The 20,407-nt window shown below is 44.2% G+C and overlaps 1 protein-coding gene across 22 annotated transcripts in view; it reads right to left on the bottom strand.

Moving 5' to 3' along the window:
* Positions 1-20,407, bottom strand: part of KIAA1217 (KIAA1217 ortholog) — a 798,974-nt gene that overhangs the window by 178,775 nt on the left and 599,792 nt on the right. Inside the window, exon 1 of one of the 22 annotated variants that reach the window (XM_068235638.1) lies at positions 3,345-3,463. The exons of the other annotated variants lie outside the window; for them this stretch is intronic. The gene's annotated coding sequence lies outside the window, so the exon portion shown is untranslated. Of the gene's footprint in view, positions 1-3,344; positions 3,464-20,407 lie in introns of those variants that run through there. 22 annotated transcript variants of the gene reach the window in all.

The raw sequence follows: 20,407 nt of genomic DNA, 5'->3' as shown, positions 1-20,407 counted from the left end.
TTAACTACTTAATATTGAGGGTACTTCTGGCTACCTAATACTAACGGGCACCTGTAGCTACCTATGATGGGCAAGGGAAGTAAGGGAGAAGTGACAGCTGGGCCAGTCAGCACACTTGCAGTGCAGTTTGGTGGGGGTTTGTAGGTTCATGGAGGGAGAAATCTAAAGTGCCACGACAGACATATTTATTTCCAATACCAATTGCCTGGCTGTCCTGCTGAGCTCTTTGGCTGCAGTAGTGTCTGAATCACCCACCTGAAACTAGCATGCAGCTAATTCAGATTTTTTGTCAGTCACAAGTTATCTGCATATGCTTGTTCAGGGTCTATGGCTAAAAGTATTAGAGGCAGAGGATCAGAAGTAATGCCAGGCAACTGGTATTGCTTAAAGAGAGTCTGAAGCCTCTTAAAATTCATCTTTTTTATTTAACAATCCCCTTCTACACTATCACCCCATCTAAAACACTGCTATTCCGCGGCAGAACGCTGTGTTTAACCCCCCAAATCCCCGGGGCAATGTTGGGGGAGCGCTTCCTAGTAGAGGCAGAGCTTTGGGCTGTAGCTCTGCCTCTACTCCCCCATCAATCCCTGCTGATCGCTGCCTCTCCCCGCCCCTCTCAGTCTTCTTTCACTAAGAGGGACGGGGAGAGGCGGAGATGCGCACACATTGACGCGAATGTAGGCAGAGCTACAGCTCAAAGCTCTGCCTTCCTGGGCAGCAAAATCCATGACCAGTATAGTCGTGGATTTTTGCACCGGTGTTTGGGGGGGTTAAACACAGCTTTCTGCCGCAGGATAGCGGCGTTTTAGACGGGGTGATAGTGTAGAAGGGGATCGTTAAATAAAAAGAGGCTTTAGAGTCTCTTTAAAATGAAATAAATATGTTAGCCTCCATATCACTCTCAATTCAGGTTCCCTTTAACCGTATAAAAACTAAAGGTGGGCAATGGCTTCATATTAAATCGCGTTCCCGCCTTGCAGTCCTGATGAGAATCTGGCCAGGACACTATCTGCATGAAGTTAATAAGATCCCCTCTTGCTTGCGTGGGCATAAAATTGTTAAAACGGTTTAAAAATCGTGAGGTAAATATGGACTTCCCTCCAGTGGCATAACTACAATTCATGGGGCCAGCCGGTGAAACTTTGATGGGGCCTGCAATGGTCACACCCCTCCCCTTGTCTCCCTGTGGTGCCCTTCACAGCCTCTCACAAAGGTTACAAAACAAGTGTGGCCATCGTGATCTTCACACCGATAACAAGTATAGGCACAAAACAGCTCTGGGCGCCCCTGCGGTCATAGGGGCAGCTCAGCACTAGTTACTCCCCTGTTTACCTCTCCAGAATAAAGCCTGTCAGTGGTTTTCACACAATGTTTATTCAGGCGCCAGCCTCACTATCGGCACACTAGAGATACTCTCTGTGTACTCTGTTGTGCCTGATGAAGTGGGCGGGGTCAGCCTGTGAAACGCGTTGCAAACTGTTGACTATCAATTCTGAATGAACATAGTGTGAAAACCACTGGCAGTGACTGTAGACATAAGTCCACCCTTACCACCCGATTTTAAACTGTTTTTAAAAATATATCTTTTGGCGCTTGTTGATTGGTAATTGTTGTCTATCCTGACCCCCATTTCTACCCCAGAGAGCGACTTTTAGACACGAGTGGGGCTGGGCTTATTCTCCCCATCTGCTTGTAACGTGATCGCCTATTACATTTTGTGAGTATAACCTCTTAATCCCCTTTTAAACACCAACTTACGTTATAAGGAATACTACACTATATTGCCTCTCTGCTTTCACTTTTCTGTGTTCCTTGCTTGCGTGGTTTTCCTTCAGGCAATCTGGTTTCCTCCAACATCCCAAAACCATACAGGCGAGATAATTGGCTCCCCCCCCAAAATTGGCCACTATGGTAGGGATTAGATTGGGAGCCCGTCTGAGGGACAGTTAGTGACATGACTATATACTCACACCAAGGCTAAAACAGGTGTAACTGACAAACAACGGTGGGGGGGGGGAAGGGCGTATAGTCACCCAAAATTTCAAAAATGGGGTGTAAGAATTCTATAAAAGAATAAAAAGAGGTACACAGTTATTGCATGGGCACTTGTTGTTTAACTGACCTGAGGAAGAGGACAGAGACCCGTGAAACGCATTGCCTTCTTTGCAATCGCGCTTGAATAAACCTTCTTTGTCTGGGTTTTTTCATCTTGAGAGGTAAAATACCTCTTTTTAACATTTTATACAAATCTTACACCCCATTTTTGAATTTTTGGGTGCCTCCAAATCCCCCCGCTGTGTTTCCCTCTAAAGGAACAGCTAGTGACAAGACTATATACTCTGTACAGTGCTGCGATAGATGTCAGGGCTATAGAAATGCTACATAAATGAATAAAACTAAACATTTCTCAGCCCTCCTCTTTAACCTGAGCACGTTCCAACCAATATATCTAATAATTAGCATTTAGCTTGACTGTAACTCTCCAACCCCTTAAAAAAAAAAAAAACATACTGACCCTACAGCACAATGGGGTGACTGCCAATCCAGAGATACAAATATATTTGATCAAGTACAGACATTCAGTACAGGAAGATATTAATCAGCCCATGAGATAAAACAATCTGAGCATCACTTGCTATAATTGGGGGGAATACAGAGCAGAGAAGAACCCATACTGAGCATTTCAAAGTGACGAACATCTGTAGCCGAATTCTCGCAGTGAGCTGGGAAATTATAATAATTTGATAAAAAAAAAAGAAAAAAAGAAAGAATAAAAAGAGAGAGCAAGCGATTCTTTCACTGCTGTGCTCAATATAGTACAGTAAATTAAAAAGAAAAAATACATACATAGGAAAAAAAAATACATAAATAGGAACGCATTTGAACTGCATCAAAAAAGACTCTCAAGAACAGGATTATTTGACAAGTCTTGTTTGCGGAGATAGCTGCTTTTGGGCTAATGTAAAATACTATCTATAGAAACGCACCTTCATGATAGATGAACGTAAGGGATGAATTCAGCCGAGATAAGGGAGGAAAGCTGATGGCATCAAGCCCATACACACAGATGTATAAAAACAGACAGAACCACTACGTATCACTGAAACGTACGTCTAGCCCACTACCTGCGCGGGCACTGAAAGGGTTAATACAGTTCCACTTCTTACATTGTTTCCAAGTTGCCGTAAATTCAATTCTCACCATTTTCACATGAGCAAACAGAAGCTGCTGTGTACACACCAATGATCCCAGCAATATAATAATAGCTGTAGGCAGCGGGGGACGGAGATGCCGCCTAAGGAAAGAGGTGACTATAGAACAGAACGCGGTGTATATAGACTCACCTTGCATATCAGCCGCGTCTCAGGCTGGGGAGAGCAGAGCTGGTCTGACAGAGCATAGAGCTGGAATGAACTGAGCAGACAGAGATCTGTGCTCCAACATGTGATGAGTGCTCTCTGTGATATTGCAGCTCACACACACACACACATTATAGACACACACACATACAAGCATGGGAGTTCAGCGAAGGAGGTGGAATCAGGCTTCAGTCACTGCAGGCAGTTCTGCCTCCCTCCCGCTCCCTGGCTTACTCACCCCCATGCATGTAGGCTGTAAGGTTACAAAGAATCTGGCATCCTTATATCCCTTAACTTGCAAACCATACCCTTCATTTTGGCGCTGTTACTATTGCATAGCTCCCAACTTTCCCTCTTTTGGATGGACAGTCTCTCTTTGGGAACCCTGTCCCTCTTTCTTCCTCAACTGTCCCTCTTTCAAGACTGATGTACAGATCTATAGATTTTTTTTCCTACTGAAAAATGTGTTTAATCAACTCTAAACTTTATTCCCATCCTTTAGAGCAGTGGTCTGCAAACTTGGCTCTCCAGCTGTTAAGGAACTGCAAGTCCCAAAAGGCTTTGCAGGAGTCTTGACAGCCACAGTCATGATTCATAAAGGCAAATGCATTGTGGGACTTGTAGTTCCTTAACATCTGGAGAGCCAAATTTGCAGATCACTGCTTTAGAGGGAACCTGAAATGAGGATAAAAAAAAAAAAAAAAGTTTAACTTACCTGGGGCTTCTACCGGCCCCCTGCAGCCGCCCTGTGCCCGTACCAGCAGAAACTGATTCTCTGGTCCCCCGCAGCAAGCTAATTTCGTTTCTGGCAACTGGCGGTGGCCACTGTGTCTGCACAGCCATGGTTGCACATGTCCTCGATCACGCTTCAGTCGGCATCCTACGCATGCGCAGTGAGAAAATCTTGTACTGCGCATGCGCAAGGCGGCATTGGGAATGTGATCGAGGATGTGCACGACCAGGGCCATGCAGGCGCAGTGGCCACTGACTGGCCAGTCGCCTGCACGAAACTAGCTTGCTGCAGGGGACCGACGGAGTGGTTTGTTCCAGCGTGGGCACATGGCGGCTGCAGGGGGCCGGAAGTAGCCAAATGGTATTGTTTAGGAAATGAATATGGCAGCCTCCATATACCCCTCGCTTCAAGTCCACTTAAACCAAAGCGCACATGGTTGATACCCACATTGCCAGGCAATCAATAAAACATTGGAATATGATGTCCATTTTTTTGGATGGAAACCTGGCCAATGGAAAGGGATCTAATCTGTAAGGATCCATCTGTACCACCAGCTGGACTGCAGATACCTTGTAATACCAGTAGGGATACAAGGAATGGCGATACAAGGATGCTGGATTCTATATAACACCAGGAGCCACACAGTAAGGAAACACGTGATGCTACAAATACAACACTTCTCATGTTGTTCTAACCTCTCAGTGACAAGGAGAAGGCATGCCAGAACAGAAACATTTCATTTCCCCGCTCCTGACACTGCGGTGCTAACCACATTCACTCTCCTCCTAGTGTGTTTTTCCTAGCCAGCGTCCAAGCCAAGCACAGCACCCATGTGAGGCCATCTCCTGCCCCGGAAGCTGCTCGCTGCCTGCTGTGTAAACGCTCCTCAGATACGCTGAGCCTTGTCTCAAAGTCCACAGTCAGCACTTCAATTCCTATACCGTGAAGCAGACAAGATATGGCATGATCACCAAGTGGAACGCACACAAACATGTCTGTGACTTAAACTAATGTGAGTTCTTCGTAAAGGTCATGATGGAGAAAGGATTTAAGTGGGTCATCCTAATGCATTGTGGTAGAAGAGCAGTCAGGGCCTCCTATTAGCCTTCTATAAAGACCTAAAAGGTTATCCAGTTGCCTTTTTTTTGTTTCAGTGGTTTCCAGAGGAAGGTAAAGGCTCTACATGAATTTCAGTATTGCCATCAAAATGTGGCCTTTACCCTGAAGGGAGGACAACATATGTGATGATGTTGTCTACAGAAGCCAGTCTGGGCATTTAAAGCGAGCCTTTAAGTGAGCGAGATATGAAGACTGCCATATTTATTTCCTCTTAAACAATACCAGTTGCCAGGCAGCCCCGGTGATCTTTCATGTACTGTATAACCTAACACAAGCTTGGGGCACATCCAGACAAACTTAAAGAGAACCCGAGGCAGGTATTTGGAGTCTTAAGAGACCACAGAGGCATGTTCTGTGCATGATGACGTACCCTGGTGTCTCTGTATTGCCGCCTCCAGTCCCCCCCCCCCCCCCCCTCCTCCGGGTCTCCTATGTGTCCCCCTGTAAAAAGCACTCGGCAGGCGGCAGTCTTCTTGTCACTAGCCGTCTATTTACCTTCTGTATGTTATTCAACGTGTGCTCTCCTGCCTCTGTCCCCGCCGCTGCCCGCCTCCTGTGAGCTTCCTCCAATCGGAAGTTAAGCCGCGACTCAGGAAGTACCTCCCAGGTCGCGGGAAGGACTAGAGGCGGCAATAGCGAGACCCAGAGGCTTTATGCACAGAACATGCCTCTGTGGTCTCGAAAGATTTCAAATACCCGCCTCGGGTTCTCTTTAAGTCAAACATCTGCTCAGCATGCTTGTTCAGGGTATATGGCTAAAAGTATTCGAGGCAGAGGATTATCAGGACAGCCAGATAGGTTCTGGTTATGGTAAGTGTAGAGTTACTAGTAAACCATTTACACTACACTACATACACTACACAATATAGATATATGACTATGGTAGGGACTAGATTGTGAGCTCCTTTGAGGGACAGTTAGTGACAAGAACAACAAAAAGGGCAGAGAGGCTTGGGCCTAAGGCTCCTGCTGCCCAAGGGCGTGGCTGGACATGGAGCATGCATACGGAAAAGGAGGTTGAAAATTGAAAAGGAGGAGCCATGAAAAAGTTGGCCTAGGAGAGCAAATGTATAACTCTAGCCTTGGTGGTAGACTAGTCTGGGAGGTTACAGTCAATAGATGGTGATATTTACCGTTAACACCAAACCCTGATATCCTCTGCTAAAATGACCCAACACTGGGAGACCTTTCTCAAGCAGTCTTACTGCCAATACCACTTAATTATCATTAGTTATGTCAGTGGGAGATTAGTGGGTAGTTCAGTTTGCCATGTTTGTTACCGTATGGACCTTGGAGACTCCAGATGTGAGATCTTCAGCTCCTAGCTCAACCCCTCACTTCTTAGCGCCATTTAGACTTAATACCTCCATGCACCTTTCAGAAATTTATTTTAACAAACTTTGCAGCCAAAATCACAAAACAGATACAAGTAAACCGCTATGAAACTTGCATATTTGTAACTGAACTTTATATTTTTTTAGAAGAGTTCCCCTTTGAATGCTCTCTGTATATCAGCCACCATCTTCCCCTGGCTGACTCGTGTATATGATTTCCTTCTGAAATGAGTGCCCGTTCCCCTGTCTGGTCTTGTCTATCACATGCTAACACAGGAGCGATTCTGACAGCTAGTGCCCCCTAAGTCAGGGTGACATCTTCACCACTCACAACAAGCCTCTGAGAATGACCTTAACATTTTCCAATGACCGACAAAACTGCTGGTTTGGAACATTAGGAGACTCACTTCCACTCTGCCTGTAGATACTAAGAAGATAAGGACAGCAGGGTAGAAAATAGATGCTTATCTTCAATTCATGACACAAGCCCTGTATGTACAAGAAGCAAAACAAAGCGCTCATTGCATGTATGAAGAGAGACAGTCTAACCAACCAACAGATGCTCATCTCTCATGATACTGGGGGAGCAGTATAACTATGTATGCCAAAGTGGGGAACTCCTTTATAGAAAAAAAAAAAACCTGTTTTTACTGTCCATTTATGTTCAGCAATAAAATCATAGCTGAAATGCTGCATTCTCACGGCTGAACAATGTATTTAAATCCCTGAAATCCCTGGGGCAAAATTCGGGGCTCCCTCTGGGTAGAAGCAGAGCTTTGCACAGTAGCTCTGCCTCTGCTCACGTCAATCTCTGCCTCTCCCCACCCCTCCCAGTCTTCTTTCACTGAGAGGGGCGGGGAGAGGCAGAGATGGGCGGAGATTGACGCGAGCAGAAGCAGAGCTACAGTGGAAAGCTCTGCCTCCTCCGGGCAGCAAAATCCATGACCTGGAAAGTCATGGAATTTTGCGGGTATAAATATTTTGTTTTGTCGCGGGAATGCAGCATTTCAGCTCTGATCATATTTGCTTAACATAAATGTCCAGTAAAAACAGGTATATTTTGACTCTCTTTAAAAAATATACATGGAGTAAGGGAAAGATTATAATGGCCCTAGTTCAGGTCTGTATAATTATATTTAAATGTGGGTAAATTAAACCTGAGGTGCGAGGTATAGGGAGACAGACATAGAAGCATCATCAGATCAGGTGCTCTGACTGAAGTCTGACTAGACAAGCTGCATACTTGTTTCAGGTGTGTAATTTAGACCCTACTAATGTCAGAAAGATCAGCAGGACAGCCAGGCAACCAGTATTGTTTAAATGTAATAAATATCACAGCCTCCATACGCCTCTCATTTAAGGTTCCCTTTAAAGAGGAACTCCAGTGAAAATAACGTAATTAAAAAAAGGGCTTAATTTTTACAATAATTATTGATAAAGGATTTAGCCAGTGTTTGCCCATTGTAAAATCTTTCCTCTCCATGATTTACATTCTGATATTTATCACATGGTGACATCTCTACTGCTGGCAGGTGATGTCTGTGGGAAGAGATGATGCATTTTTTTGGCAGTTGTATACAGCTGATATTTCCCACAATACAAGGCTCCCACAGCGTGATGTCAGGACCCTGGTGCTGACATCACACTGTGGGAGGGGTTTCACCACAATATCAGCCATACAGAGCCCCCTGATGATCAGTTTGTGAAAAAGGAAAAGATTTCTCATGGGAAAAGGGGTATCGGCTACTTATTTGGATGAAGCAGGGGCATAACAATAGACCCTGCAAGGGATGCAGCAGCAGGGGGGCCCAGAAGCTGCAGGGGGCCCTGTGGGGGGAGAAATGTGTTTTCCCTGTCCTGAGAGACAAAGGGCAAGGAGAGAAAAAGCTTTCTGCTCTCTACACCATTGTTCTAATGACTGCATCTGCTCAGCCACTAATAAGGAATCATACAAAGTTTTTCAGACAAAGATTTGTAGACAGTCCCTATTCAGTGTTCAGAGGGTCTTCTGTACAGCACATTTGTAACCCCTACCCAAATGCTGTGTCCTGTAGTAATGTTTGAGGAGTTTGGTCACAAAGAGAAAAACCTGTGCAGAAAGCAGGGGTGGGGGTGGGGATTGGCAGTAGGGGGCCCCATGCAAAGTTTTGCAGGGGGGGGGGGCCGTAATTTCTAGTTGCGACCCTGGGATGAAGTTCAATTCTTGGTTACGGTTTCTCTTTAAGATAATTCAATATGAAGCTCTGATCTCTAGTGCACTTGTGTTCCTGGTTTTGCCTCTATTCTAAAATACAAGCTTACACCTCCTGAACTATTTATGTGGCAGTTCTTTCCAGTTACTCATATGAAAAAAATTGTTGAACAGTCAAAGAAATCCACAAAAAAAAGAAATTAAAACACATAAAGGTCTAACAAATATTTATTTTTGTTAACCTTCACCTTTAAATTCTTCTTCTGAACAAAGCATAATATACATGCTAGGACTGCTCAGTGTACCGTGAACATATTGTTATTGTATCCATACCATACAGCAACACTAAGTTACATTGGCAATAACCACTCCAGTCAAAAACAGAAAAACCTGTTTTAGAGAATTCATAATATCCTCTAAAAACATCTTTTCCACACTACAGACAGTCTCCAGTCATAGTCCTGCCAGCCATGCAACCTGTCTGGTTTACCCTGAATACTGACACAATATTTCAGTGTTTCCCATTGTTTTGGTCGCATATGAACATTTTACCAAGAAAACCGACGCATTGCTAGAGTTGCACTATTTGGACAACACGTGTTTTGCAAATAACACAAGTAATTCCTAGGTACGGCAGATTGTGCTATTTTATTTATTCTTTTAGCATAGCATGAGGTAATTGTGTTGAGCACTAACATTACAATTTTAGAAATCTAGGAAATATTGCTAGTAAGTGTTATATTTTTGGTTATCTAGTAATGTATAGTGAGCAGAAGAGTTTTCTGTCTGTGAACCTCGTTGCATTATGGGAAATAAAAGCGGTTTCCAATTGCCAAGCAAGCAATAGCACCCCCTGCACATAGAACTCTCAGTAAGAAACATTCCGTGCAGGTCACCTGGCAGGACTAAAGATGTCACCACCAGTGATACATTTCAGAATGTAAATCAAGGAGAGGAAATATTTTACTATGGGCAAACGCTGACTAAATAATCTATAAATGAATACAGAGAAAAAATAAGCAATTTTATTTACTGTAATTTTTACAACAGTTCCCTTAAAGCCCCATCTACACCATACAATTCTTTGTCCGATTTGAATCAACGATTCGATTTGACTCAATCCGACATGTCCAATCAGGATTCGATTTGATTCAATTCGCCATTGCAAAACAATCAAATTGAATCCCGATCAGACATGTCAGATTGAATCGAATCAAATCGAATTGAATCGGACAAAAAATTGTGTGGTGTAGATGGGGCTTAAAGGATACCCGAACTGACATGAGACATGATGAGATAGACATGGGTATGTGCAGTGCCTAGCATACAAATAACTATGCTGTGTAACTTTTTTTTTCTTCCTCTGTCTGAAAGAGTTAAATATCAGGTATGTAAGTGGCTGACTCAGACCCTCACTGATAAGAAATTCCCCCTTTTACCTCTTTCTTGCTCTCAGAAGCCATTTTCTGCTAATAAAGTGTTTTATAGTTGGAATTTCTTATCAGTGAGGGTCACACTGTAGTCACTTCCTGTCTGAGTCAGGACTGAGTCAGCCACTTACATACCTGATGTTTAACTCTTTCAGGTAGAGAAAGAAAAAAAAAGAAACACAGCATAGTTATATGTGTGCTAGGTACTGTACATACACATGTCTATCTCATCGTGTCACATGTCACTTCGGGTATCCTTTAAAGAGACACTGAAGCGAAAAAAAATATATGATATAATGAATTGGTTGTGTACTTCGAATAATTACTAGAAGATTAGCAGCAAAGAAAATATTCTCATATTTTTATTTTCAGGTATATAGTGTTTTTTCTAACATTGCATCATTCTCTAATATGTGCAGATTACACAACACTCAGCATTCAAAATCATTCTTTCAGAGCAGTCTGTGAACTAATGACCTCTCCTCTGGCAGAGGAAAAGTAAAACATTAACTAACAGTTAATGCCGGGAATACACGATACGTTTTTGCGTTCCTTTTTGCCGTCTTTTTCGCTTTCGATAGATTCTACTCTCGATTCACTGCTCGATTCCCCTCTCGATTCCTTATCTTTTCTTATCAATTACATTCACTTGAATGAGGAGAATCGAAACGAAAGTAGAATCGACCAGATCCGACAGGTTGGAATTTATCTATCGAACCCATCTATCTAAAGTAAAAACTTAACGTGTATTCCCAGCATTAGATAATAAAAGTTGTAGAGCTTAATGGCTTTTTTGTATAGAGATAACAACTGGAGTTTCTTAAATCTTCCTGTACTGGAAACAATTAGACTGATGTATCTGATCTTAATGTTTTATTTCTTAGATGTACTACACATACAAATCATAATATCATAATTTTTTTTTCGCTTCAGTGTCTCTTTAAAGCTCTCCCTCCAATTTCAGTAACTTATCAGCAGTTTTACAAACTTATGCCACTGATTCAAGAGCAGAGAGAGGAAGGGAACAAAGCCATATGTTATATAATAGTAATGACAGTGAGCTGGAAGAGATTATTCCGTTTTTGGGTGTTTTTGTACTGGAAAAAAAGTAATGATTTCAAAAGCACATTTTTATAGAATGGTGCTTCAATGGTATACAAGTTATATCTGAACTAGAGCTTTAAAGAGGAACTTTAGCCTAGGATTGAACGTCATCCTAATCATAGCCGATACCCCCTTTCCCAGGAGAAAGCTTTAGCTTTTCTCAACTAGATTATCAGGAGTGCCTGTGTGGCTGATATTGTGGTGAGTCCCCTCCCCCAGTGTGATGTCAGGACCATAGTCCTGACAGTTTGCTGTCTGTGAACTTCATTGCATTGTGGGAAATAACAGCTTTTTCAAACTGCCAAGCAAGCAGTATCTCCCTCTGTGCACAGTTTCAGTAACGAACATTCCGTGTGGTTCACCTGACAGAACTAAAGAGGTCACCACCTGTGATACATTACAGAATGTAAATCAGGGAGAGGTAAGACTTAACAATGGGCAAACACTGACTAAATAATCTATACATGAATGTTGTAAACAATAAGCAATTTCACTCATTATGTTATTTTCGCTACAGCTCCTCTTTAAAGGGGAACTGAAGTATGAGGTATACAGAGGCTGCCATATTTATTTCCTTTTAATCAATACCAGCTGCCTGGCAGCCCTGCTGGTCTATTTCTCTGCAGTAGTATCTGAATAACACCAGAAACAAGCATGCAGCTAGTCTTGTCAGATCTGACTTTAAAGGGATACTGTAGGGGGGTCGGGGGAAAATGAGTTGAACTTACCCGGGGCTTCTAATGGTCCCCTGCAGACATCCTGTGTTGGTGCAGCCACTCACCGATGCTCCGGCCCCGCCTCCAGTTCACTTCTGGAATTTCTGACTTTAAAGTCAGAAAACCACTGCGCCTGCGTTGCCGTGTCCTCGATCCCGCTGATGTCACCAAGAGCACACAGCGCAGGCCCAGTATGGTCTGTGTCTGCGCAGTACACTCCTGGTGACATCAGCGGGAGTGAGGACATGGCAACGCAGGCGCAGTGGTTTTCTGACTTTAAAGTCAGAAATTCCAGAAGTGAACTGGAAGCGGGGCCGGAGCATCGGTGAGTGGCTGCGCCAACACAGGATGTCTTCGGGGGACCATTAGAAGCCCCGGGTAAGTTCAACTCATTTTCCCCTGACCCCCCTACAGTATCCCTTTAAAGTCTGAAACACCTGATCTGCTGCATGCTTGTTCAGGGGCTATGGCTAATAGTATTAGAGGCAGAGGATCAGCGGGGCTGCCAGGCAACTGGTATTGCTTAAAAGGAAATAAACATGGCAGCCTCCATATACCTCTCTCTTCAGTTCCCCTTTAAATACTATGCGTGAGAGAGATTGATTAATAAGTAATGTGCAGGTGACATGTGACTAGGTGTGGATGGTGTATTGGAGCAGCCAAGGTCTCTACATGTTGAAGAATTTGGAACATTTCCCTTATCATGAAATCATTAATGAGAACGTTAGCCTGCACATAAGTCTAGGCGGGAGGATTTCCAGGCTTTAGGTATGGCTTGCTTGGCTGCCGGAGAGGTAGAAGTGAGTAATGGATAGTCTGAATTACCTCTCCCCGATATCCCATCCAAGGCTCCCCTGTGGATTGTATTGGCCTAAGCGGAAAAGATTAGGCCAATTTCATCCAGAATCACATAGTTTTCCTACCACGTAAATTTACATTGTACAGGTGCAAAATCACTATTGTAAAGGTAAAAGTGACTGAAGATATTACACTACATATCTAAAGGGTGACATCACTGAGACTCCAGCAGGTCTCACGCTGTAGCATATGTAGCAGTGTTAGGGAGTCTTGCCCAAGGTCTCCTTGTTAAATAAGTGCTAGCTTGCTGAACAGGAAGAGCTGAGATTTGAACCCTGGTCTCCTGTGTCAGAGGCAGAGCCCTTAAAGCGGACTTGAACTCAGAAGTTTCTCTCTGCTCTAAAAGGTAAGCACCAGCATAATAACGTAGGATGTGGGTGTCAAAAACACCCTCTAGAGAAAAGATACAGGAGACAAAAGTGGGAGCCCAATAGTGTAGTATGTCAAAAACAATGGAACGTAATAAAAGTAAGACACTACTCACAAAGGTGGGTTGCAGGGGGGCAACCGACCACAGGAAGCAGGTGGAGACAACAAACCCGACTCCACTCGGAGTGATCCCTAGGGACCTGGATGCGGTCGCTCTCCTTGGTAAAAGAAAGGGGACAGATATCCGCCGTGGTCGAAGCCACGTGTGGTCTGTACCCACCCCTCAGACGGGTGAGGTAAGGGGGTATGATTGCACAATAAGGGTATAAGAGGCGCCCCTTTGCTGAATCTGTCATTTAGTTTGGCACTGTTATTGGCCTAAGGAAGTGGGCTCTGACCCGCGAAATGCGTTGCCTGTGCTACTAATAAAAACCTTTGTAAAATACAAAGATTTTTTCGTCATTGAGGTAAGCTACCTCAAATTTATTTCCCGTTTTTAAACTGCTTTTAGATGCTTTTATTATACCAGGGCGCCTCTTATACCCTTATTGTACCAGCATAATAACTTTAAACAAAAAAAACATTTATTTGTTACAGCGGATACAAATCCTGCAATACATCTACAGTGTGTCTACTAAGCAGACATAGGGGTAACATTCTGTGGTTACAGAGAAGCTGCTCTGCTGAGGCAGCTGGCTGACACAGCTAAGAGATCAAATTACAGTTGTGATTAGTCACAGAGGAGGGGGATTAGACAGGCTTAACTCTCTAAATACATACAGGGTGCATTTCTCTGTTTTCCTTCTGACCTGTGCAAGAGTTCAGGTCCGCTTTAACCAGTACCCTATCCAGCATTGTCAGACCCCCCCCCCCCCCCCACCAAACACAGCCAGCAACATGTATATTACTCTGTGCCGCAGCTGTCAGACTTTGTTGCCTTCCCCTCCAGCTATTTATTACTGAGGCAGACTCTATATTGTTATTATTGTTTGCACAGGAGGGTGGTGGTGTATTCTACATTAACCTGCAGATGGAAAATTAAAAGCAGACAAATAACGCAAATACAATTTGTGGATGGCGTCTGGGAAATGCACTGCAAACAAGGCTGACACTGTGACCTTGCCGATATTGACAGAAACATTAAGCGTTATTATTGCATATTTCATAAGTGTTATCAGAGCGCACTGAGGGGAAATGGCTGCGTGTCTTCAGATCATTTGTGCAGTTAGATGGGCAACCAGATTGTACTCAAAACTGAATTGTGGACGGATGTAAAAGTTACCAATAAATTGAATTATGCATTGGCAAGCGACTGATTATAGCAAACCGCAAGCGAAAATAAACTTGTGACATAATGAATTGCATGCAGGGCTGTGGAGTCGGAATTGGAGCAATTTTGGGTACCTGGAGTTGAAGGTTTCATAAACAGAGGAGTCAGAGTTAGAGTGGGATGATTTTTGTATCAAATCCACAGCTCTAGTAAGTATTATACTAAGGAGTCGGAATCGAGGAGTCGGAGCTTTTTTTCCTAGGTGATATTTTCAACATTTTCAATAAAATGCCTATTAAACCACCAGCAAGCAAGAAAATACTCAAAATAATTTTGATAGTACTTTTTTATTAATTTTTTGGTACTTTTTAAGTTGTAAAGTGCTGAAAGGTATTTTAAATAGGAGATGAAAAATTATCTCCTAGGAAAAAAGTCAGGAGAAAAAGTGAATTGCATATGAGCCCTGGAGTCGGAGTCAGTGGTTTCATAAACTGAGGAGTGTTTTCGTACCCACTACACAGACCTGATTGTATGGGCTTGATTCACAAAGTCGTGCTAACTATTAGCACGCTGGTGAAAAGCCCATTGTCACGCCTAAACTCAGTTTAGGTGTGATAAAATAAACTTGCGCGTAAAGTTTTACGCACGCAAACTTTTACGCGCGCAAAGTTTAACGCGTGCAATGCCATTAAACCCTATGTGATGTTTTGCGCACGCAAAATTTTGAGTTTTTCCCTCAAAGTGGTGCTAACTAGTGTTGGGCGAACACCTAGATGTTCGGGTTCGCGAACGTTCGCCGAACATCGCCGTGATGTTCGGGTGTTCGACCCGAACTCCGAACATAATGGAAGTCAATGGGGACCCGAACTTTCGTGCTTTGTAAAGCTTCCTTACATGCTACATACCCCAAATTTGCAGGGTATGTGCACCTTGGGAGTGGGTACAAGAGGAAAAAAAAATTAGCAAAAAGAGCTTATAGTTTTTGAGAAAATCGATTTTAAAGTTTCAAAGGGAAAACTGTCTTTTAAATGCGGGAAATGTCTGTTTTCTTTGCACAGGTAACATGCTTTTTGTCGGCATGCAGTCATAAATGTAATACATATAAGAGGTTCCAGGAAAAGGGACCGGTAACGCTAAGCCAGCAGCAGCACACGTGATGGAACAGGAGGAGGGTGGCGCAGGAGGAGAAGGCCACGCTTTGAGACACAACAACCCAGGCCTTGCATGAGGACAAGAAGCGTGCGGATAGCAATTTGCATTTTGTCGCCATGCAGTCATAAATTTAATACAGATGAGAGGTTCAATAAACAGGGACCGGAAACGCTAACCCATCACAGATGTTCATTGTTCATGTTACTTGGTTGGGGTCCGGGAGTGTTGCGTAGTCGTTTCCAATCCCTGATTGATTCATTTTAATTTGAGTCAGACGGTCTGCATTTTCTGTGGAGAGGCGGATACGCCGATCTGTGACGATGCCTCCAGGAGCACTGAAACAGCGTTCCGACATAACGCTGGCTGCCGGGCAAGCCAGCACCTCTATTGCGTACATTGCCAGTTGTGCCAGGTGTCTAGCTTCGATACCCAATAGTTGAAGGGTGCAGATGGATTGTTCAACACAGCTACGCCATCTGACATGTAGTCCTTGACCATCTTCTCCAGGCGATCGGTGTTGGAGGTGGATCTGCACGCTTGCTGTTCTGTGTGCTGCTGCATGGGTGTCAGAAAATTTTCCCACTCCAAGGACACTGCCGATACCATTCCCTTTTGGGCACTAGCTGCGGCTTGTGTTGTTTGCTGCCCTCCTGGTCGTCCTGGGTTTGCGGAAGTCAGTCTGTCGGCGTACAACTGGCTAGAGGAGGGGGAGGATGTCAATCTCCTCTCTAAAGTCTCCACAAGGGCCTGCTGGTATTCTTCCATTTTGACCTGTCTGGCTCTTTCTTCAAGCAGTTTTGGAACATTGTGTTTGTACCGTGGATCCAGAAGGGTATAAACCCAGTAATTGGTGTTGTCCAGAATGCGCACAATGCGTGGGTCGCGTTCAATGCAGTCCTAGGCCGAAGAGGTCATAGCCTAGGGTCACAAAAACCTGTTTATTTGGGCTATTTCAATGGTAGTGATGGTGACGTACATAAATCTCAGCCATGGCCGTTAGCAACGTCTGAATTTCACGAAATGTCTCATGCAGGTAGAAGACATATTGTTAGACTTGGATTCCAAAGATGGGGTCCCTACATCTCTGCAAACCAGAGTTACAGGGCTCCAAAATTGGTAAAATCCCCCATAGACTTTCATTGCCTCCCTATTTCACTTTCCAAAATCTCACATCTTTTCAAAGGGCAATGGCTCAGCAGTACCACATTTTCTAGCATTGTAGGGGCCCTTAAGGGGAACATGACTGGTGAGTTTCGGGCCCCTAGGCCAAAGAGGTCATAGCCTAGGGTCACAAAAACCTGTTTATTTGGGCTATTTCAATGGTAGTGATGGTGACGTACATAAATCTCAGCCATGGCCGTTAGCAACGTCTGAATTTCACGAAATGTCTCATGCAGGTAGAAGACATATTGTTAGACTTGGATTCCAAAGATGGGGTCCCTACATCTCTGCAAACCAGAGTTACAGGGCTCCAAAATTGGTAAAATCCCCCATAGGCTTTCATTGGGCCTACTATTTACCGTTCCAAAATCTCACACCATTTCAAAGGGCAATGGCTCAGCAGTGGCAAAACTCACCAGTCATGATCCCCCTAAGGGTCCCTACAATGCTAGAAAATTTAGTACTGCTGAGCCATTGCCCTTTGAAAAGATGTGAGATTTTGGAAAGTGAAATAGGGAGGCAATGAAAGTCTATGGGGGATTTTACCAATTTTGGAGCCCTGTAACTGCTTGAAGAAAGAGTCCGACAGGTCAAAATGGAAGAATACCAGCAGGCCCTTGTGGAGACTTTAAAGAGGAGATTGACATCCTCCCCCTCCTCTAGCCAGTTGTACGCCGACAGACTGACTTCCGCAAACCCAGGACGACCAGGAGGGCAGCAAACAACACAAGCCGCAGCTAGTGCCCAAAAGGGAATGGTATCGGCAGTGTCCTTGGAGTGGGAAAATTTTCTGACACCCATGCAGCAGCACACAGAACAGCAAGCGTGCAGATCCACCTCCAACACCGATCGCCTGGAGAAGATGGTCAAGGACTACATGTCAGATGGCATAGCTGTGTTGAACAATCCATCTGCACCCTTCAACTATTGGGTATCGAAGCTAGACACCTGGCACAAACTGGCAATGTACGCAATAGAGGTGCTGGCTTGCCCGGCAGCCAGCGTTATGTCGGAACGCTGTTTCAGTGCTGCCGGAGGCATCGTCACAGATCGGCGTATCCGCCTCTCCACAGAAAATGCAGACCGTCTGACTCAAATTAAAATGAATCAATCAGGGATTGGAAACGACTACGCAACACTCCCGGACCCCAACCAAGTAACATGAACAATGAACATCTGTGATGGGTTAGCGTTTCCGGTCCCTGTTTATTGAACCTCTCATCTGTATTACATTTATGACTGCATGGCGACAAAATGCAAATTGCTATCCGCACGCTTCTTGTCCTCATGCAAGGCCTGGGTTGTTGTGTCTCAAAGCGTGGCCTTCTCCTCCTGCGCCACCCTCCTCCTGCTCCATCACATGTGCTGCTGCTGGGTTAGCGTTACCGGTCCCTTTTCCTGGAACCTCTTATATGTATTACATTTATGACTGCATGCCGACAAAAAGCATGTTACCTGTGCAAAGAAAACAGACATTTCCCGCATTTAAAAGACAGTTTTCCCTTTGAAACTTTAAAATCGATTTTCTCAAAAACTATAAGCTCTTTTTGCTAAAAAATTTTTCCTCTTGTACCCACTCCCAAGGTGCACATACCCTGTAAATTTGGGGTATGTAGCATATAAGGAGGTTTTACAAAGCACGAAAGTTCGGGTCCCCATTGACTTCCATTATGTTCGGAGTTCGGCTCGAACACCCGAACATCGCGGCCATGTTCGGCCCGAACCCGAACATCTAGATGTTCGCCCAACACTACACGTGACCCGTTCGGCCAATCACAGCGCTAGCCGAAAGTTCGGGTAACGTTCGGCCATGCGCTCTTAGTTCGGCCATATGGCCGAACAGTTTGGCCGAACACCATCAGGTGTTCGGCCGAACTCGAACATCACCCGAACAGGGTGATGTTCTGCAGAACCCGAACAGTGGCGAACACTGTTCGCCCAACACTAGTGCTAACCTACTTAGTGCAATGCATATCACGCCCAAAAGTCTTTAGGCGTGCTAACTAGGTTAGCACCGCTTTGTGAATCAAGCCCATAATGTCAACTTTACTGCTATTTAGTGAATCAAGCCCCATGTGTAGTACAGCTAAAAGCAAGAGGTTTTGAATCGTGATGATACCATTTATTGGCTAACTTAGAAATACATAAGGCCTCTTGCACACTGCACGCGATTCTGATTCAGATTCCGCTTTTTAATCAGTTTTTACATCAGATTCCGATTTGCAGTGTGCAGGGAGCAAACTGCAAATCAGAATCTGAATCGGATGTAAAAACTGATTAAAAAGCGGAATCTGAATCGGAATCGCGTGCAGTGTGCAAGAGGCCTAAAAAGTAAGCTTTTAGGTAATAATAAGCAGGAACCAAGTCCAACAAAGGCTTATTACTAGCTGAAAGCTTACTTAAGCGCTTATCGTGACCTTGAGACTGTACTGTGTGTACTCCTATTTGTTATTGCCTGAGGAATCAGGAATATCCCTGCGAAACGCGTTGCATGGTTGTCTGGAGTATATAAATAAACCTGTTAAAAAGCTGACAGTATCTTGTCTACTTCAAGGAAGCATGTCCACCACCACCTCCTCCTGAGGAATTTTAAACTTTTTAGTACCTTTTATCCTGCTGGCGCCTCTGTTCACTCTTATATTACCAATATCCACCCCTGGTGGAGGGGTCGATCCCCAACTCTTTTTTCCTGATCTACAGAGAGCGACTTTTAATCCTGAATGAGGACAGGTCTAATCTCCTGACCTGCCTGTACAGTGGTTACCTAGGAGGTAACCCACTCTTGTGAGTATATACACTATATACTTTTCAATTCCAACCTATTGTTTTGCTTACTACACTATATTGGGCTCTCGGTGTCCCCACTTTTGTTTATCAAAGCAGCATTTAGGCTGGCAGAGGGAGGGCTGCACGGTGAGCCTGCTGGGTCAAATTCATACTTTTATTCTTCCTTGTCAGACAACTGTCTTGTGTTGATCCACCAACCTCCACGAAGTAAAACAGCTCCTGTTTTTAATGTACAACAATCACCCTATTCCTTGGGCAGCAGTTTCCCCTTTTCCATGCGCAGTTGGCAGCCCTCCTGACCTGCCAGAATCCTATACTGTATACAGGATGAATGCCTACTAATGAAATGCTTACAAAAATATCAGAACTGGCTAATATCAACTATGAACATACAAAAACTCTGGGCTAAAACCATGGACCAGGTAAAACGCACCCACCATCACCGTCACCCCATACTGTATTTGTGATTAAAAGCGGGGTCTTCAGGTACGCAAGAGTCCTACGCAATTAAATTGACAAGGCTGCCATAAGATTATTCAGGGCAGTCCTGGATCATATCACACAGTTTGCTGTTCATGGCTATATAGGCATCATCATCATAACAGCAATTTCAAAGAATTAACAGATGGGGACAAACTAGTGTTGGGCGAACATCTAGATGTTCGGGTTCGGGCCGAACAGGCCGAACATGGCCGCGATGTTCGGGTGTTTGACCCGAACTCCGAACATAATGGAAGCCAATGGGGACCCGAACGTTTGTGCTTTGTAAAGCCTCCTTACATGCTACATACCCCAAATATACAGAGTATGTGCACCTTGGGAAA

Source organism: Hyperolius riggenbachi, chromosome 5 (assembly GCF_040937935.1).
Source record: "Hyperolius riggenbachi isolate aHypRig1 chromosome 5, aHypRig1.pri, whole genome shotgun sequence".
In the NCBI taxonomy this organism is placed as follows: domain Eukaryota; kingdom Metazoa; phylum Chordata; class Amphibia; order Anura; family Hyperoliidae; genus Hyperolius; species Hyperolius riggenbachi.
Note: the sequence above shows the minus strand (reverse complement) of the source record. Positions and strands in the feature narration are given on the sequence as shown.